At 40.8% G+C, this 18,203-nt stretch overlaps 1 protein-coding gene and 1 non-coding gene across 2 annotated transcripts in view; one reads left to right on the top strand and one right to left on the bottom strand.

Annotated features, from left to right (window-relative positions):
• The window catches only part of PARVA (parvin alpha), a 202,872-nt gene that overhangs the window by 95,654 nt on the left and 89,015 nt on the right, over nt 1-18,203 (top strand). The window lies entirely within an intron of this gene.
• On the bottom strand, nt 4,137-4,243 carry LOC126019754 (U6 spliceosomal RNA). The gene has a single exon (XR_007499378.1). It is a non-coding gene; the product is annotated as a U6 spliceosomal RNA (small nuclear RNA).

Raw genomic sequence — 18,203 nt, forward strand, 5'->3', positions numbered from 1 at the left:
TAAATTGATTTGAAGAGGGAGGGAAACATTCTGGAAATCAAGAACCAGAGGAGGAGGCCTCTTTGGTTTGACATCTTTCTTGCCTCAAGGAGTTAAAAGTCTGAGCCTGAGCATGAACAACCAGCTGGTCTTTAACAGAAACATGGTTCATATTGTTTAGATTATCCTGTTGCAAGTACCGTGCCTCGTTTACCTTTTATGGAATAAAGTGTGGAAAATTGACCACAGATGTAAGTAACTAAGAATGACAGGGAAGCTGTTGTGACCAGGCCTCCTCTTTTCTCTCCAACACGCCCGATTCCGCAGATAAAAATAAAGAGAAATGGGAGGCAGGCCGAGAAATCGCCTGCTCAGGTCTCAGCACTCCGTTTTGCCTTTCCATAAATCTCCAATTGGCCTCTAGATGCAGGCTATCCGCAACTTCTGATTTTTCCCCATGCCCTCCAGTTAAAATTATATACCACGTAAGCATTTTTTTCATCCATGCTGAGAGGCAGGAGGGCAAGACCCACACACTGATATGGAGCAGTCTTGCTGCCCTGCCTTCCCTGCAGGAGAAAAGTGAGTGGTGTTTTGCAGCCTGGGTTTGGGAGAATCAATTCTGTCCCCCTGCTGCTTTGTCATATGAACTAGAACGAGGCCCTCTTCATTCCTGAGGATATATTTCTTAGCTTTCCGCAGGAGTTGGCTACCCAGGATAGGTCCAAGGTAGAAAAGATCTTGTTGAGACAGGCTTTGGCTTTTCTTTGTGGCATGCTTTTTAGGATTATCAAGGCATTTATGCTTTTTCAACCCTGGGAGAAATATTCTCCGACCAGAGTCATAAAGGAGCTTCATGAAGTTCTTTGTTTCCACTCACACCCACTAGTCTTCCCTTCCTCTGTGCTGAACATTGTTGCCAAGGCCACACTAGCTTTAGTGTGGCCTGACTGCTTTTGCCTGTGTCTATATAACTGCAGTCAGGTAATTGGGCTACTGCTGGCAGGTCCACTGGAGACAGCTAGGCCCCAAACTGCCCATTCACATTAATAGGGAAGTGAACTGCTTGGGGGTCCTGGAAAAGCAGCACCATATTCTCAGAGTGGACTCCTGGGATGCCATCCCTTGTGCAAGATGGCATCTCCTCATTCATCCCCTCTTGTCATTCCTATCCAATTCAGCCCCCTTTCTCCTGCCAGACTATTCTGGTGAAACATTACCAACACTAGACATCCTTAACACATTCCTTGCACTCTTTCCCAGAAACCTAGGCATATTTCTAGGACATTCATATCTTTCCACTTGTGTCTTGTTGTTCACTGTCTTCCATGGTCCCTTTGAAGCCCCATTCTTTTAAGTTGAGGTACCTGGTAAGCCTGTTTGCCTCTGCTAGGAACCCTACAGGCTCTTTGAAAATGTTAATTCTTGGAGTTAGCTCACATTTTTCCATACCTCCTTGGTGAGGACAACTGCCTCTCTACTCACCACCCCAAGTTTCTCTTCCCTTACTGCGTTCATGGCTATTCTGTCCACTCCACCATGTGAATCAGCTCATTGACTACATTTGTAGTCATGAGCACTTGTACTTTAAACTTCCTAACCCTGACCACAACAAGATAGAAACCTTGTGTTTCTACCTGAATGCCCTTAAAAATATACTCTTCCTTCTTTTCCCCTGGTCTCTCCATCCTGCTTGAGAGAATAGTTTCATCAGAAGTAATTTGAGTAAGCCCCTTATTTCTAACATTATTCCCACTTTCAGTACCACCTATCTTCCAGGAAATCTCCAATCAGCAATTCAGTTTCGCCTCTTTTTCATCATATGTCAGTAAAATGTTCATTTGTTCTTTATCCCTTGCATGTATGCTGTCCAACTGCAGTCAGGTTTTTGCTCCCATCAAAATTGTTCCAGCAGAGGTGATCTCCCATTTCTAAATTCTCTCTTCTTAGATGCTCTCTCTCTCTCTCTCTCTCTCTCTCTTTCTCTCTCTCTCTCCCCCTCTCCCCTCTCCCCTCTCAGGAGTTTAGAGTCAGAAAGGAGGACTCTCTTTCCTCTCTCTCTCTCCTCTCTCTCTCCTCTCTCTCTCTCCTCTCTCTCTCTCTCTCTCTCTCTCTCTCTCTCTCTCTCTCTCTCTCCCCTCTCTCTCCTCTCTCCCCTCTCTCCCCTCTCAGGAGTTTAGAGTCAGAAAGGACTCTCTCTCTCTCCCCTCTCTCCCTTCTCAGGAGTTTAGAGTCAGAAAGGACTCTCTCTCTCTCCCCTCTCTCCCCTCTCTCCCTTCTCAGGAGTTTAGAGTCAAAAAGGAGGACAAAGGCCAATCTCTTTGCTGCCTCGAATGCTCTTCTTCCTTAGCTGAGACAGGCATCTCTGAAAGCTGGTTCCATTTCCCCCAAGACTCTCCCTTTTTTTTCTGCTTCTTAGAATTAATTTTTTTGTGTTCTCATCCCCTGCCCCCTTTTTCTCTCATCCCAGCCAAGACTCTTGATTCTGTGACATGAAGAAAAACAAAAAGAGTTGATCTTATCAAGGGCCTATTTGGAAAACATCCTTCTCATTCAACACAGATGGGAAGTGAAATGCCCCAGATGACTGGTGGTGCTTCACAGTCTGCTTCTGAGATGGTGGGCATGAGCTCCAGGACTGAATAGTGTTCTTTTGGTAGCAAAAACAATTGTTCATACTCATGGTTCTAGAAGAACAAAACCATGACATTTATGGTTACTTCCAACTTTTAATACAATGCTGGGCATTAAAATTCCCTTGGTCATTAGGAACAATGAATAGATGTTTCCTAGAGAAGACCTATTGACTTGAATTTCACTGTTACTGCTGATGGATTATGTAATGCAAACACTGAAGATTTTATAGTTAGATACTCTCTTCTTACTACTTGTGTGACCCTGGGTAATTACTTCTTCCCTGGCTCTCAGTATTTTAATTGGTGATATAGATAATAATCTCTTCTTCTTGTGAGGATTAGGGGTAATGCACATATTAGGAAGATGATGTTTGATAGACTTAATTCAGTAGGGTGTTTTAACTGCCATAGTATTATTCTCTTAGGCTAACTATAAACATAGAAAACTTGACAACTCTTCCAAAATTACTTAACTTTTTTTCTGGCAGTAGTATTAGTTCAAGGAAAGAACAAGCAAAATTGGTCCCTGATCTCAGACTGCCATGCACAACACAACTAGAATCCATTGAATAACAGTCTCTCAAACATGCCTCAGTAATGTGGGGTAGTGAAAGATTAAGAGATGAATTGATCATTGTGGAATAGATTAGATGGGATATGTGGCCTATGAAAACTTGGAGCTGCCTGGAATAAAAATAGCATATTAGTATAGAGTGAGTAAGTAATGAGTGATATAGTCATAGGCTTCAGTTAAAGTTTAATGGTGGATAAAATTAATGTCAGAGACCTTAGAGAGCAACTTCATATTAGAGTGTGAATGTTATGAAAACAGCATTTTAGGAAGATTAGTTTATCTCACATTGCGTGTATGTGTTTGCATGTGCACATGAGTGTGCCTTACCTTTTAACTCAATTCTGACGATATCTACCTGGAAATAGTGCTAGAAGATACATATCTATATAGAAAAAGGGTTTATTCTCACAAGACTGTTCCCCTTTTCATCTCCATTATAAATGTGAATGTCAAGTATAAACTGTGACCTATACCTCTGATCAAGTGGCTATAAATGGCAAGCTCCCACACCCACCACTTAGGTTTGATGAGCTTGCTGGCATGGCTTACAGAATTGTGGAATTTCTAGACTGCTGTTTTACAGAGATATAGCCAAAGAACCTCCATATGAAAGAGAAATATTAGGCAAATTTTATAGGAAGGGACATAGACTACCTTCTCAGGGTACACTGTTCTACATACTTACCAATTGGAAGTTTTATTTGAAGTATATTTGTGAAGACAACATCACATAGGCATGATTGATTGACCCATTGGTTAATCTACAGGTTCCCAACTCATCCTGGAAGGTCTGGATTGAGGCTAAATTCCAGCTTTCTAAAGTGAGAAGTTGATTCCCCTGGCAACCAGTCCTCACCCATCCTTGGTGACTTTCCAAACTCATCTCATCTGTTGTGGTTGAAAGAGTCTTGTAAATATCAAAAGATGCGCTGTTACTCTTTTTTTTTTAAAATATGGAACGCTTCACAAATTTGCATGTCATCCTTGCGCAGGGGCCATACTAATCTTCTCTGCATCGTTCCAATTTTAGTATATGTGCTGCTGAAGCGAGCACAGCTCTGTTACTCTTTTCACTTAGAAAATTCCAAGAATTTTAGGAGTTTGGAGTCAGAAAAGAGGACAAAGATCAATCTATATTTCTTATTATAAATGACTCATAGTTATGAGGTCAAACAGTACTTAAAAACAACTCGAGTGTTTCAATGGGAGATATTATGGAAATGAAAATTTTCTTGTGATAAAATATATGTATGACACACACTTGAACATTTTAGCCATTATTTTAGTGTACATTGGTGCATTGATTCCATTCATATTGCTGTGTTATATCACCATTGCAGGCAAAACTTGTAGGACATTTGGATATTGTTGCAACATCTGAGTGCATAGTCAGTGTGCTTGGAGTTTGCATACTTTTCAATGCCAATATTTTTCAGTAATCTTTCATCATATATTGAAAATGTTTTCTACAATGATTTGAAATATTTTAAAAAGAAAGTGTACCTGGAAACATTTTCCTAGAGGAATGAGAAATATATAAGATGACTTGGCAGAAAGAATTAAGATATAGGAAGTATATTATCTCCTCATCTTTTCCATGTGATGTCCTTTTCATTCTGCAAAGCTTAATGTTGGGACCCTCTTCAGAAGTCTTTACTTCCTTGCTCCCCATCCAGATATCCAAGTTTTACCAGAGGACTATCACTCTCCATATATCCATAAAAGCCATGAGTATATTATTGCTCTCTTCATGGTAGTTGATGAACTGGTTATTTTTGTGTCTTCACCATTAGAGCTTGAATGAGCAAGTAGAGACCATGAATAATAATAATAATAATAATAATAATAATTATTCCTCCTCCTCCTTCCTCCTCTTCCTCCTCCCCCTCCTCCTCCTTTTTATCTTCTTCCTCCTCCTCCTCCTCCTCCTCCTTCTTCTTCTTCTTCTTCCTCCTCCTCCTCACTCCTCCTCCTCCATACCGAGCAGTACTCAAGACTTACTAGTGGCTCAGTATTCATGGATCACTCTTGGTCGGCAAGATATGCTGGGGATTAAACCCAGGTTTATTGTACACAAGGCAAATATCCTAACCATTGTACTATTGTTCCAACCCCAAGACCAAGATTTTTTTCACTTGATTTCCACATTAATTTGCTTATAGTAGGTGCTCTGCAGAGGTTTGTTTAATGAATTGAAGTTTTACAGAGCACATTTGAAGGGTAAGATCATTATATATGGGGTAAAGATAAAATAACACTAAGACCATGCTTTGGCATCCAAGTTGCTATTCAAGACCATCTGATATAAGTCAGGCAGGTGGAAAAAGATACAGAAGCTGAGGTAAGTATAGAAACAAAGTTTGGCATCCTGTTTGGGAAATTTTCTAGGTAGGCAGAGAGAATTTACAAGGGAAAGATGGCAGCATGCACTCTGCTTTTCTATTGCTCTTTGGACTGGTACTTGTGTTAAAATATTTGTAGTTTCTTCATCAGTGTTTGATCATCAAAAATATTGTACATCTTGTAATTCATTCGTTTGTTCATTCAAATAATACCCAGTAAGAGTTTATGTTCAGCTTTGTGCCACAGATTATTCCTAACCTTTGAATATCCTTTCAAATTTGGAAAATTTTAAAAAAGAAGTTAGCTCCATTAGTACTGAGAGAAGAGGAGGGCTAATTGCCTCTACAGCAAGAAATTGTTGGTAGCTATACTTTTTTACTGCACTTACAATGACTGTTTCTTCCTACTATTTCTTTAATCCTTTGGGTTCAGTCCTCTGGGTCCTACTTTTGAAGGTGATTGAAACATGTTTGAATTGATTTATGTAGGTCTTAACTATGATGTGCCAGAGCATATATATAGCCAACTCATCTATTGCAGTTTCTTTGAGAAGGATGGCCCTGAGACCCAGCAGCATATGCAGTCTTGGGAGGCATTGCTGTGGTCTTTGTTTGCATCTTTGATTCATACCAGTCAATCTGTGTCACTATCTTATGTCATCTCTACTGGTTGTCAGAGTCCATACTACTTTTTCCCTTTATCTGCCAAGTAACTTTTTTTTTTGCTTTTTGTTTTTGGGCCACACCTGGTGATGCTCAGGGGTTACTCCTGGTTATGTGCTCAGAAATCGCTCCTGGCTTGGAGGACCATATGGGACACCCAGGTATCGAACCGCAGTCCATCCTAGGCTAGCCAGTGCAAGGCAGATGCCTTACCACTTGCACCACTGCTCTGGCCCCTTATTTTTATTTTTTTACTTTATTTAAATGCCAAGGTTTACATAGCTGCTCCCAATACATTTGTTGCTGACATTCCAGCTTCCAAATCAATCCCACCACCGATGTAAAATTCCCTCCACCATTGTCCCTGGATTCCCACCCAAGCCTGCCTGCTGCTTGGCAGCCCATGAAATAGTTTACTTTATATCTATTGCTTGTTTACAGCTAAATTATATGGAATTATTGGAAAAAGTGACAGCAAAAGAAAATTTGTGGAAAACATTATATTTCACAATGAACCCATTATTAAGTCATTTCCTGAAGGTTTTACTTAGCTATTTGTTGCTACTTGATCATTGTTATTGGTTTTGTTAACCTTAGGTGGCTTCTATACTACTTTGACATCTAATTTGGTGTGTTTCTACTAGGATATCAGTATTGAAAAATTTGGAGGTGTCATATGGCTGCAAATGCAACTGTGTGCTTCACTAATTCTAGGTTTAACTATGTGATTCAGTGATTCTAGGGGTCTGTGACTGCCATGGCTGTAGCTGTAGGGCATGTCTATAGCTGTAAGAGCTTCTGGAAGTATGGAAATAAAGGGGGAGGTTGCCTGTATTCACTCAGGAAAGACTCTAGAGTTCTCGGTCCAAACAGTCCAAATACTGACATACCTGGAGTTTAAATCAGACAGGCATCTTTGCAGAAATCAGTGTTAAAGCAGTGAAATTGGTGTCATTTTATTTATTTATTATTTATTTATTCATTTATTTGTTTATTGGTCTACCTGGCAGAGTTCAGGGATTACTCCTGGCTCTGCTCTCAGAAATCACTTCTATTGATACTCAAGGATCAAGCCCAGACCAGACATTTGCAAGGCAGGTCCCCTACTCTCTATACTGTTGTACCAGCAGCAACTAAGTAATTTTTGTTTTTGTTTTTGGGTCACATCCAGCAGTACTCAGAGGTTACTCCTGGCAGGCTAAGGAGCCATTGGCATGCTAGAGATCAAACCCAGGTTGGGCCATGTACAAGTCAAACACCCTATGTACTGTGCTATTGCTCCAGCCTCTGCCAAATAATTTTTATCCAAAGCCTTTCACTTTTTGTTTCTGCTTCCTGCAAGCTCCTTACTAATATTTGTGTATCTGTCTCCTTCACTCAAATCTCTGTTCATATTTCCAACCCCCCTCCAAGGCCCATGACCAGTTATGTGAAAATGGCATTTCCTATTTCCTAATATCCCTGTCCTGCTCTATGTATCATTTCCTTTATAATCTATCACTGTTTACATAACAGCAGACACACACATTTGTTGCTTTTCATTGACTTGACTTTCTCCTTCACCAGATTGTAAAGTCTCTATGAACAATTTCTCTTGTTCATTGCTATATCCCCAGAAACTAGAATAATTCTTTGGGGGATGGGGTTAAGAAAGTGGGGAACACTCCCAAGCAGTATTCAGGAGGACTTGGGACCCCACCAGTGATTCTTTGCCAGCAGACTAACAACAGTTGTGTGTGAGATCTAAGGATATATATCCTGTTGGTGCTAGAGTCCCCCAAAAGACCACTCTAAGTGGTGCTTAGGAACTTTCGGCACTGCACTCAGCAGTGTTCAGGGTAGTAGGGACCATGTGGTGCTAGGAATCAAACAGCTCTGTCTCATGCTAGGCATGTTTCCTAACCACTCTACTATATTCTGTCTCCTTCATATATTAAATATGTTCAGTATTTACTAAATAAAAGATTTTCTTTTATTTCTTTCTTGAGAATCTGCACCAAAAAATATGGTGACTTTCTTGGTGATGGATTTCTATCTTGTGGGTTCATGCTAGGGGCTGGCAACTATTTTTATCACTTGTAAGCACAGGAAGCTGGTCCAGCTCAAAAGCGGATCTAATAGAAGGAAAGTTGGAGTGATCGAAGAAGGGAAAAGAAGGTTTTGCTCATGGGAGACCTAACTATTTGTGTTCTTATACCTTGGATCTATCTATCTGTGTGTTTATTTTTCTCTTACTGTGACATCAACTGTTGCAGATTTAGCAGTTTAACAAACACCAATGTATTATCTCACCATTCAGCAAGTGAGAACTCTAGCAAGTCTGACAGAGGTCTTTGCTTAGGCTTTATGGAAATCAAGGTGCCTGCTGACCTGGGCTCTTTCTTGAAGATCCTAGGAAATATTTCATTTCCTAGGCAACATATTTCTATATGTTGTCAGTCTGCAGCTCCTTGGTGTTGGAGAGCTGATGACACTATTTCTTGGCCTTTTTGGCAAGAACTCCTCCTGGGGTCACTCTCAGCTTCTGGCTATGAACACATGTGCAATGGAGCCCCTCCACACTCTGCTTTCCTCCCTGGCAGCCATAAGAGAAAGCTGCTTTTAAAGAGCTTTTGTGATTAGGTTGGCCTTACTGGGATAATTCCTATTGATTAACACAAAAATCAACTAACTAAAAACCTTAATTACTTGAGCAAAATCCCCTTTGCCTTGAAATGAGAACCTAGTCAGGGCATGATTGCTCATCCTCTTGTAAGTCTTGGAATTAGTATAGAAAATGGGGAGGGACTACTTTAGGATACTGCCTGTCAGAGTATTTACTCCTTGAGTTTCTCTGTATTAATTGGCTTGGGGAGGGGAAAGGGAGCCCTAACAAGCCATGGTCATAATCCACTGAGGCCTTGCCTTAAGGGATGGGCGGCTTCAGCCATCCACTCTCTTTCTGACCTCTGCTAAACTGCTGTTCCTCATTGTTTCCTTGAACTAGGGAACAGAATATAGATAGGAAAGATTAGACCATCTGCCATACTTTATATGCCAAAAATAACGGAAATCGCCCCCCTGCCTCTCAACTCTGCTTGAAAAACTTTTCTTTATAATGCTTTTCCTTGAGGATCCCTTTCCAAATGAGATCATTGGTGATCCTCAGCCCTTTCCCATGACTTAATTGACAAGGCAAGAACCGCCCAGCAGAATCACATAGAATACATTTGAAGCTAGTTGGCTTGAAGCCTCCGGGCTCTTGTTGAAATGAGTGGTTTCATTTAATCCACACCATGAAGCTGAAAAGCTATTATGTATGTATATTTTTGTCCTGAGGTATTATCAAGAAATTCCATTCAGGAGGGAATAAACTATGGTTTGGAAATGAAAAAAATATTTTTGTCAGAAAAATGCAAAATATAAACTGTTTCCTACGGATATAAATCAGAGCTAGTTTTAAAGCTTTTTTGTGACTCAGAGAGAGAGAGAGAGAGAGAGAGAGAGTGAGAGAGAGAGTGAGAGAGTGAGAGAGAGAGAGTGAGAGTGAGAGAGAGAGAGAGAGAGAGAGAGAGAGAGAGAGAGAGAGAGAGAGAGAGAGGTCAGCACCCAAATCTGCTGAGGATGCAGGATGAAACAAATCGTCTAAATTTTTATGATTTTCCCCCCCTTGGCTGATGTTAGCTCTTCCATTTGCCTGATGTAACTCAATTTTCCAGAATGGTGTAGGAAATTGGAGATAGGGAATTGCTATCCACTTGACTGCCTAATTTAAAAAAAAAATAAAATAAGCATAGTCCTAGTTGAGTGTCAAAAAATAGCTTGTGGCAAGTTGGGGTGAATTGAGAGAGGAAGTATACTTTGTGGGAAATAGCTGGCAGGTTGAAGCTTTTCACTATTATAGCATCAGAGAGCTTTCCATTGGAAGGGACATTTGCCCCTTGAGCCTGTCCCATTCTTTTTGAGGCATGGACTAACTCAATAGCACAGAAACAGGTCACAGCTCCGCTTGTTCCTGCTCTCTAGCATGAGAGGAATGAACGAGGCAGAAACTTTTCAGGAAAGGTGTATTGGATCTTGGGTATTACCTGGCCCTGCAGTACTAGACCAGTTTCCTCTTTCATCACTCTCTCTCTCTCTCTCTCTCTTTCTCTCTCTCTCTCTCTCTCTCTCTCTCTCTCTCTCTCTCTCTCTCTCACACACACACACACACACACACAGTTTTTTGTGTACATGATGGATTGGTGATGATCTTCCAGGATCCATCTTTTGGTTGTGGTGCTTGTGTAAATACTTGTCATTGGATTGATTCTGCAGTTGTGGTGCTCAGGTATGTTTTTGTAGTCCTCACCTGAGCTCATACTCTTTATTTGCACTAATAGCACATATTGCTTGTGGTACTGGTGATGCCAGATAGAAGACTTGCTAGGCACTAATAATGAAATTGGGCAGGACCCAGAGATTGGTATGTGGCTTCATATTTGCAAGGCAAGTGCTTTAGTCACCTTGTACTAGCTTCTTAACTCTTTCGAGCCTCAGGATCAGTTGGTGATCCTGATACCTAGTTAGCAGGATTGTTACATGATTTGAAAACCATTAAGCAAATATAAGCTCCTTTATTATATTAATACTATTTCTAAAGGAGGTTGATATGCATGATGGTGATCAGTACCTGAAGGAAAGGTAAATAGAGTTTATGATGGGTATTGGAATTCAGGGGAAGACATTTAGTCTTTTGGGTGAATAAATACAAAAGTAAGCACTTAGAGCTGCTGTAACTCATTTTTGGGGCACTTGGGGCTCAGGGCTTACTTTGGGCTCTACATTCAGGGACCACTTCTATCTGTGTCAGGAAATCATATGGGGTGCAGGGAATTGAACCTGACCCACTGGCTCTGGTCCAAGAAGAGACAGGACCAGAGATGACTGTGGTCAAGAGCCCGAGTGCTGCATGTTGGAGACTTGGGACCCATTGCTGCTATAGCATGGTCCCCTTATCTTCAGCCTGAGTGATGCCAAAGCACAAAGCATATCCTCTACACAATGCTGAATGTATCCCCCAAACAAAAATAAATTAAAGAAATAAGAGAAGGGACAGCCATTGTGTAGGGCTGTAGTCTTGGGCCCTGTTAAGTTGCCTTCTGCTGGAGCTCTCAGCAGCCATTCATCAGCTTCACCAAGATACCAGATCCCATGCTCAAATCTGATTACCTGAGGAACAAAAGCCTACACTGAGGCTTTTTGAGAGGATAAGAATATGCCACTGCCCCTACACATAATAAGGGCAGCTTTCGAAACCCAGGGAAGAACTTGAGTAGTTGGATCTAGGTGTTCCATGTTACTCATGGATCAAAGTCATCCAATAACAAAAAGTATCTTCTCATTTGTGTGGCCTTTCTTCTCATGCAAGTGGAGGGCTCCCAGCTGGAAAGCTGACCTTTGCTTTTCACAAGGACAGGTTTAAGTGTGTTCAGTACTTATTTTGATTCAATATGCAAGTATTTCTTCATGCATTGGCTCAAACTTTTTCTCAGCCTGTGTGGCTTCAGAGCTGAAACTGATGGTTGCTATAGCACTGCTTAGGTAGAAGCAGGTGGAGCATAGTATTTCTTTGTCCTCCAGTGTGCCCTCAGTCATCAATTATTATTGCTTTTGGGGCGATACACTGTGGTGCTTAGGGGATACTACTTCTGGCTCTGTGATCTGGGGTTGCTCTTTGTAATGGCCAGAGAACTGTATGGTATCTAGAATCTAACCAGGGTCAACATACGCAAAGCAAATGCCTTTAGTCCTCCACTGTCTCTTTGGGTCACCACAGTCATTGGGTCCTTAGCAGTGCTCAGAAGATCTGGGGGCCTCACTAGAAATTCTTGGACAAATGGGCCACGAGTCTAGGAGGGATGTTCTTGTCAGTGCTAGTGACCTCTGTAGAAAGGCAGTGTTGTTCTGCTCCTGCTTCCTGGCCCACATCAGTGTTGTCCCATGTTGGCCTGAAGGAAGCAGAAGTAGAATCCAAGTCATTGGTGGGAACATGTGAGGCATCAGGCAGAACTGTGATTTGAAGGCAATTCAGTAGACAGAAGAATAAATACCACAAGGCATACCAGAGAACATCAACCGCTTCAGTTTTAGCCTTAAACACAGAAATGGGTTTCCAGCAATAGAAGTGCAGGGAATCAGATGCCAGCACATGAGATGTTACAGTACTTGCAGTGACTGAATTATTCTGTATGTATGATGATGTTTATCCCAGTGTATCTTCAAGATATGCTATAATCTCTGGCTTTCTGATTGTGTCTAAAGAAAGCCACTGACTCTTACCACATATTTGAACCCAAGAAATTCTGACCTGAGGTCTGGTCTTTGGGTGAGGGTGAAGAAAGTGACAGGGATAGTGTGGAACCAGCATTGCAAGTTGAGGATTTCATCAGTCTAAGCAGTGGGATTGCAGTGCCCTGTGTTCTGTCCTGTGAGTGGATTTTATTAAATTTGGTTTAATAAAAAGTTTACTGAAAAGAAGTAGACTTTATTCTAGGACTGCTGACTGTAGGAAGTTGCAACTTCTCCCTCCTGAAGTTGCCAAGTGCAGAGAAGATGTGGTGCAAGGTGGAGCTATGTTCCTTCAACAAATGGAACTATGGTCATGATTCCTCATAGCAGAGCAATGAAAGAAAGACCCAAACTCTCATCTTAATCTCCCACATTCTGGGATCTATCTGTAATGTTACTCAGAATGAAACAGAAGGCAAGGGTGTCCCAAGGTAGGGACATGAGAGGGACAAGAGAGCGCTTTTGTTAGGACAATTTTCCCCCTATAGGGACATACCATACCTGGACTAGTAAGGCTGGACTCAGGACTCACAGCTCAAGTGAAGCTGACCCCCAGGCTTTCCAAACTCTATTGCTTCCAGTTGACAAGACTGAGAAAAATAAGACCTGTCACTGTACCTTTAAATGACAGCTTATTTTATACTTGTGGGGCCGTATGTTTTCAATTTTCCAGGACAGTCTCAATTTTGAATATTCTGTCCTATTTTGCCCATAAGAATACTGGCACTTCTCAGATCACATGTTCCAATTTTTGATTCAGAAAATATGGTCACTGTATTCCTATACCACAACAAATGCCAGATGGTTTAAAGAGCTAATTCTTTTTAATGGTATACTTATCCCAATAGTTGAGAAAAGACAATTTTCTGACTGCTAAAACAATTGAAAAAATTATCAGTGACAAGTTTGATGGATTCAATTACATTTAAAAAATAAAACACCTTTTTTTTTGGTATGAAGTAAACCAATACAGAGTAAAAAGAGAAAGCAACAGATTGGGGAAATAGTTGCAGTAAACACATCAGTTGAAAATTTAATATCTTGACACTATGTACATCTTAAAGGATGCAACCAAAATTTCATGGGACAGATGGTCAAAGGAACTGAGAAGACAGTTCACACAAGAGAAACACATTAACAAATCCCAGGGAGGGAATTCAGTAAATTGAAGTTAAAATCAAGGACTTACCACATCAGGTCTCTTATTACATTATCAAAATGAAATAACAATTATTAAATTTGAAGTGGACAGAATTTTGTGGAAACAGATATATGCAATCCACTGTAAATTATCGTTTATCCCTCGCAGAAAGTAGTCTGAAGATATATTAAAATCACCATAATTTCAGTCTTGTGCTTTTGACCCCGTCATTCCACTTTTGAAAATGTATTTAAATTGTAAAAATATTAACTTATGTAATAAATTTGCTTCCACTTAAGTTATCTAAATGGCTTAGAATTGAACCCTTTAAATTAATTTTAATAAATTTTGATTAGGTCGTGAGAGTATTGCATCATAATTATGATACCCAAAATGTTTACTTTGTTAAAGTGAGGGAAGATACATCTTTAAATGTTAGGTGACTGAAAATACAGTCAGTTTCTATAGCAGTAATGATTATGGTTATGTGAAAGCTGGTTTTGTCCAATTGTAAGCGCCAGGTAAAAATCTAAATTGTGCAATTTATTGTTTTCCATAATAAAATGTGTTTTTTGGTTTCTGGCTCATTATTTTGTTGGTGGTGGTTTTGGACATTTCAAATACAGTCAGGTTTTCAATAAAAGTAAAAAGAGCAGGGGCCAGAGAGATAGCACTTTGTCTTGTATGCAGCCAACCTGGGACAGACCTGGCTTTGATTCCCAGCACCCCACATGGTCCCTGAGCCTGCCAGGAGCGATTTCTGAGTGCAGAGCCAGGAGTAACCCCTGACTTAATGCCAGGTGTGACCCAAAAACAAAAACAAAAAGTAATGAGAGCAGTCAGAAACATGGTTTGATTCCTATAGGTTCCTATGTAGGTTAAGTTTCAGAAGTAGAAGCTGGTTGTGTCATTAGATAGATCTCCTTGCTGAATGGAATGGGCAGCCACTTAGGACTTTGTTTTTATCTATGCAGAATACTGGTAGGCCTCTTTTCTCTCTGTCCTCAGTATAACCAATGAAAGTCTAAAGATTCTTTCAGTGGGATTGGAGTGATAGAACATGAGCAGGGCAATTGCCTTGTTCAATCCCTGCCACCCAATATGGTCATCAGAGCCCCTTTAGGAATGATCCCTAAGCACAGAACCAGAAGTAAGCCCTGAACATCACTGGATTTGCCCCCCAAATGAAACCAAACCAACAAACAAAACCATAAAGTCACTTCTAGTTTATGTGAGAACCAATCTAGTTACCTCCCATTACAGGGAAAAGCAAAACAGTCATTAGGCTGTGTGTTATTCTGGTATTTTTTAACATTTTAAGTACTAATCTGTTAAAAATAAAAGCATGAGCTGGGGTAAGTTGCTGCAAAAATTGAAATTTTTAAACATCATAAGTACCCTTTCTCCCTAACATAAACATGTAATCATTGTTAAATCTTGTTACCCCATCAGGAGACGGGGGCACGGTGCACGGCACTAGACCATGAACCCCATAAAGGTTCCATAAGTGCCATATGCACTTTTCTTGCAGCATTGTTGAAATGCTTTGGTTCATTTTCTGTGTGATCTGGAGTAAAATAGTTGATACTTGAATTGTCACAGCACAAATGAAGACTGAAAAAAAGGAAGCAAAGGACAATTTTTGTGAGCTCTGCCATTGAAGCAAAAAAGTAGATTTTATGTATTTATATATACATACATATATACATATATATTCTTGTATATAGTGAAAATGCATAAAAGACAAAAAATAAGAAAAATGAAAAGTAGAAAATGAGAGTAAGAGGAGTGAAGAGAAGAGGGAAGGAAGAGGGAGGAATGGAAGAAGGGAAGAAAGGACCCTAAAGACCACATCTACCTTTAAGTAGTTGGTAGTTAAGAGTCTAATACAGAATAAACCTTTAGTAAGCATTTGTTTTCCTCTGCTTCCCTTACCTGCCAGGGAGCCCATATATGAGTGCTCAGGCATTAATGGAATCATATTTGCAATCTCACTCACTCCCACATGACAGAGAAAACCAATCAGAGGGGAAAATGGAACTTACCAGTTATGCTAAGGCCTGGCCAGTTCCTTATAACACAGAAGAGGGAAGACAGAGTTTGATTCCTTAAAGGACCATTGTTTCCTTAAAGGAGCTGAGGATATAACGCTTCTTGGGTCCTGCAGTTCCAGGAATACCAGGCCACCCTGACAGTGCTGGGGACCGCCAGAGCTGCACTGATGATCTCCAGGGACCAGGTGGCAATGGGAATTGAACCCAAGTCAGGCTCAAAGCAAGGATACCTCCTAATCACTAAATTAACCAACAATCCAGTGGGATGTAACTATCCTAGGTCCAGTTTTCTCCTAGAGGTGGGCTTGCAGTCAAATTATATACTCACAGGCTAGCAGTAAGGATGCAGACTGCCAGCATGAGAAAGGTAAGTCCTGATCCTCATTCCCCCAAATAAGCATCAACAAAAGAATAGACAAGACAGTTTTAGGATGTTCCCATGGGTGGGCAAAGCACTACAGTGAAGACTGAAGGTGAGGGCCTTGCATAGACCTGTAGAAAGCCCCAGACACTTGGTGGGTACTTGAGCAAGGCTCCAGGATGGGGTGCCCAGTATATTTCCGCACAAGGAGTCATCAACAGGGATGGTGGCAGAGGTGCATGACAAGAACTCAGGTGACACATAGGACTCTGTCCCTCTCTCGGGTAAGGCACCATGTGGGGATCCAGTGATGTTACTGTTGACACCAGGACTGCCTTCAGGTAATGCTGGATTCTGAAAATAGCAGCAAAGGAGGAGCTGAGACCGCCATGGTTCTAGCTATGGTGACAGAGAAGTTTGCAGTGGTGGGGAGCCAGGGTTGGTTAGGCGTTCCCACATGTACTGCCACTTGTATGCAGCCCCATGCATTCCAGGGGACACTCGTCCAGCTTTTTTTTAGAATTGTCCTATGGGTTCCCTTTCCCTGCTGCCTTTTCTTGCTCTCTTCTCCACAGCTTCTGTAAGTCAGTGGAGGATTTTGACACTTAACTGAGATGTTCCATCAGAATCTTGTAGGGAGGAGGGAACTGTATGTCTTAGAATATTATATCTGATTTTAAGTGTCATTTTGATTTCAGTTTAATCATATTTGTTTTGAAATTTCAATTTGTTTCAACCTGTCAAACATTGCTCAAAGGGTCCAGGGCCAATGATACTAAGTCAGATGGGCTGGATATTCTGTGATGACACTGAGGCCCAAAAGGTGATGGGGGCCATCAGAGCCACCATGCTCCCCAAAACTATACCACACCAGTGCTGGGGAACAAGTACCAGGGATTGAATGTAGGTTCTTGTGCATTCAAGGCTTATGATCCCAAACCCTGAGTTATCTTCCCATTCTGTAATACCAAATCTTCATAAAGTGACTTTTATGTTTATGAAGAGGAGACTATATTTTAGATGATTGTGAACCACCATTTAAGGTCCCCTCTTCGAAGCAACCATCCAGGCTTTCTTTTGGCAGCTTATTTGTTGATATATGGTTGCTTTTTCTTCTCATGACCATGGAATCTAGCTCTGCATTGTTTTTACTTTATACCTTCTAGCTAGACCAGTAGGTCTCTATGGAGACAATCACAGCTCCCATCCCAAAGCCCCATATAACACCTAGAGGACATCAGGCTACAGTATATAGAGACCATTGGTTTAAAATATTAGGGTATTGGGTATTCTTGACTTTTGTGAGTGGAAGCCAGAAATACTAATAAACCCCTACAATGCAAAGACTATGCCCATCCCTAACAAAGAAATTATCTAGGCAAAACATGGAGTGTCTCTGTTAATAGATACTGACTAGATCGTAAGCATATTTATTATGAGTGGTGTGATATTTTAAGATTTTTGGAAAAATAAAAACCACTATTAGTAACTATATTTTTAATCTTTTTGTTGTTGTTATTTTTGTTTTTGGGCCACATCCAGTGATGTCAGGAGCTACTCCTAACTATGCACTCAAAAATTGCTCCTGGCTTGGAGGACCATATGGGACACCAGGGGATAGAACCGTGGTCTGTCCTAGGTCAGCCAAATACAAGGCAAATGCCCTGCCACTGCTCCACCACTCCAGCCTAGTTATCTATTTATCAAACTCTTACTATACACCAGATATTGCTCTATACTTTTTACATTATTACATTTTACTCATTTAATTGTCTGTATTAGGATATTTTGTTACCTCATTTGACAACTGAGACACCTGAAATAGGAAGAAACAAAGTAATTTACTTACTCAAGGTGTGCCGCAAATAGGAAGAAACAAAGTAATTTACTTACTCAAGGTGTGCCGCTAGTAACTGGTGAAGCCATTCATTGAATTGGTACTGAGTCTTAACAGCAGTTATTCATTTTGGTTAAGCCCAGAGCTTGTACTTTTTTTTTTTTTTTTTTTTTTTTTTTTTTTGGTTTTTGGTTTTTAGGCCACACCCATTCGACACTCAGGGAGTACTCCTGGCTATGCGCTCAGAAATGGCTCCTGGCTTGCCGAGACCATATGGGACGCCGGGGGAATGCAGCCCCTCCTACGC

This window comes from Suncus etruscus, chromosome 9 (assembly GCF_024139225.1).
Source record: "Suncus etruscus isolate mSunEtr1 chromosome 9, mSunEtr1.pri.cur, whole genome shotgun sequence".
NCBI lineage: Eukaryota > Metazoa > Chordata > Mammalia > Eulipotyphla > Soricidae > Suncus > Suncus etruscus.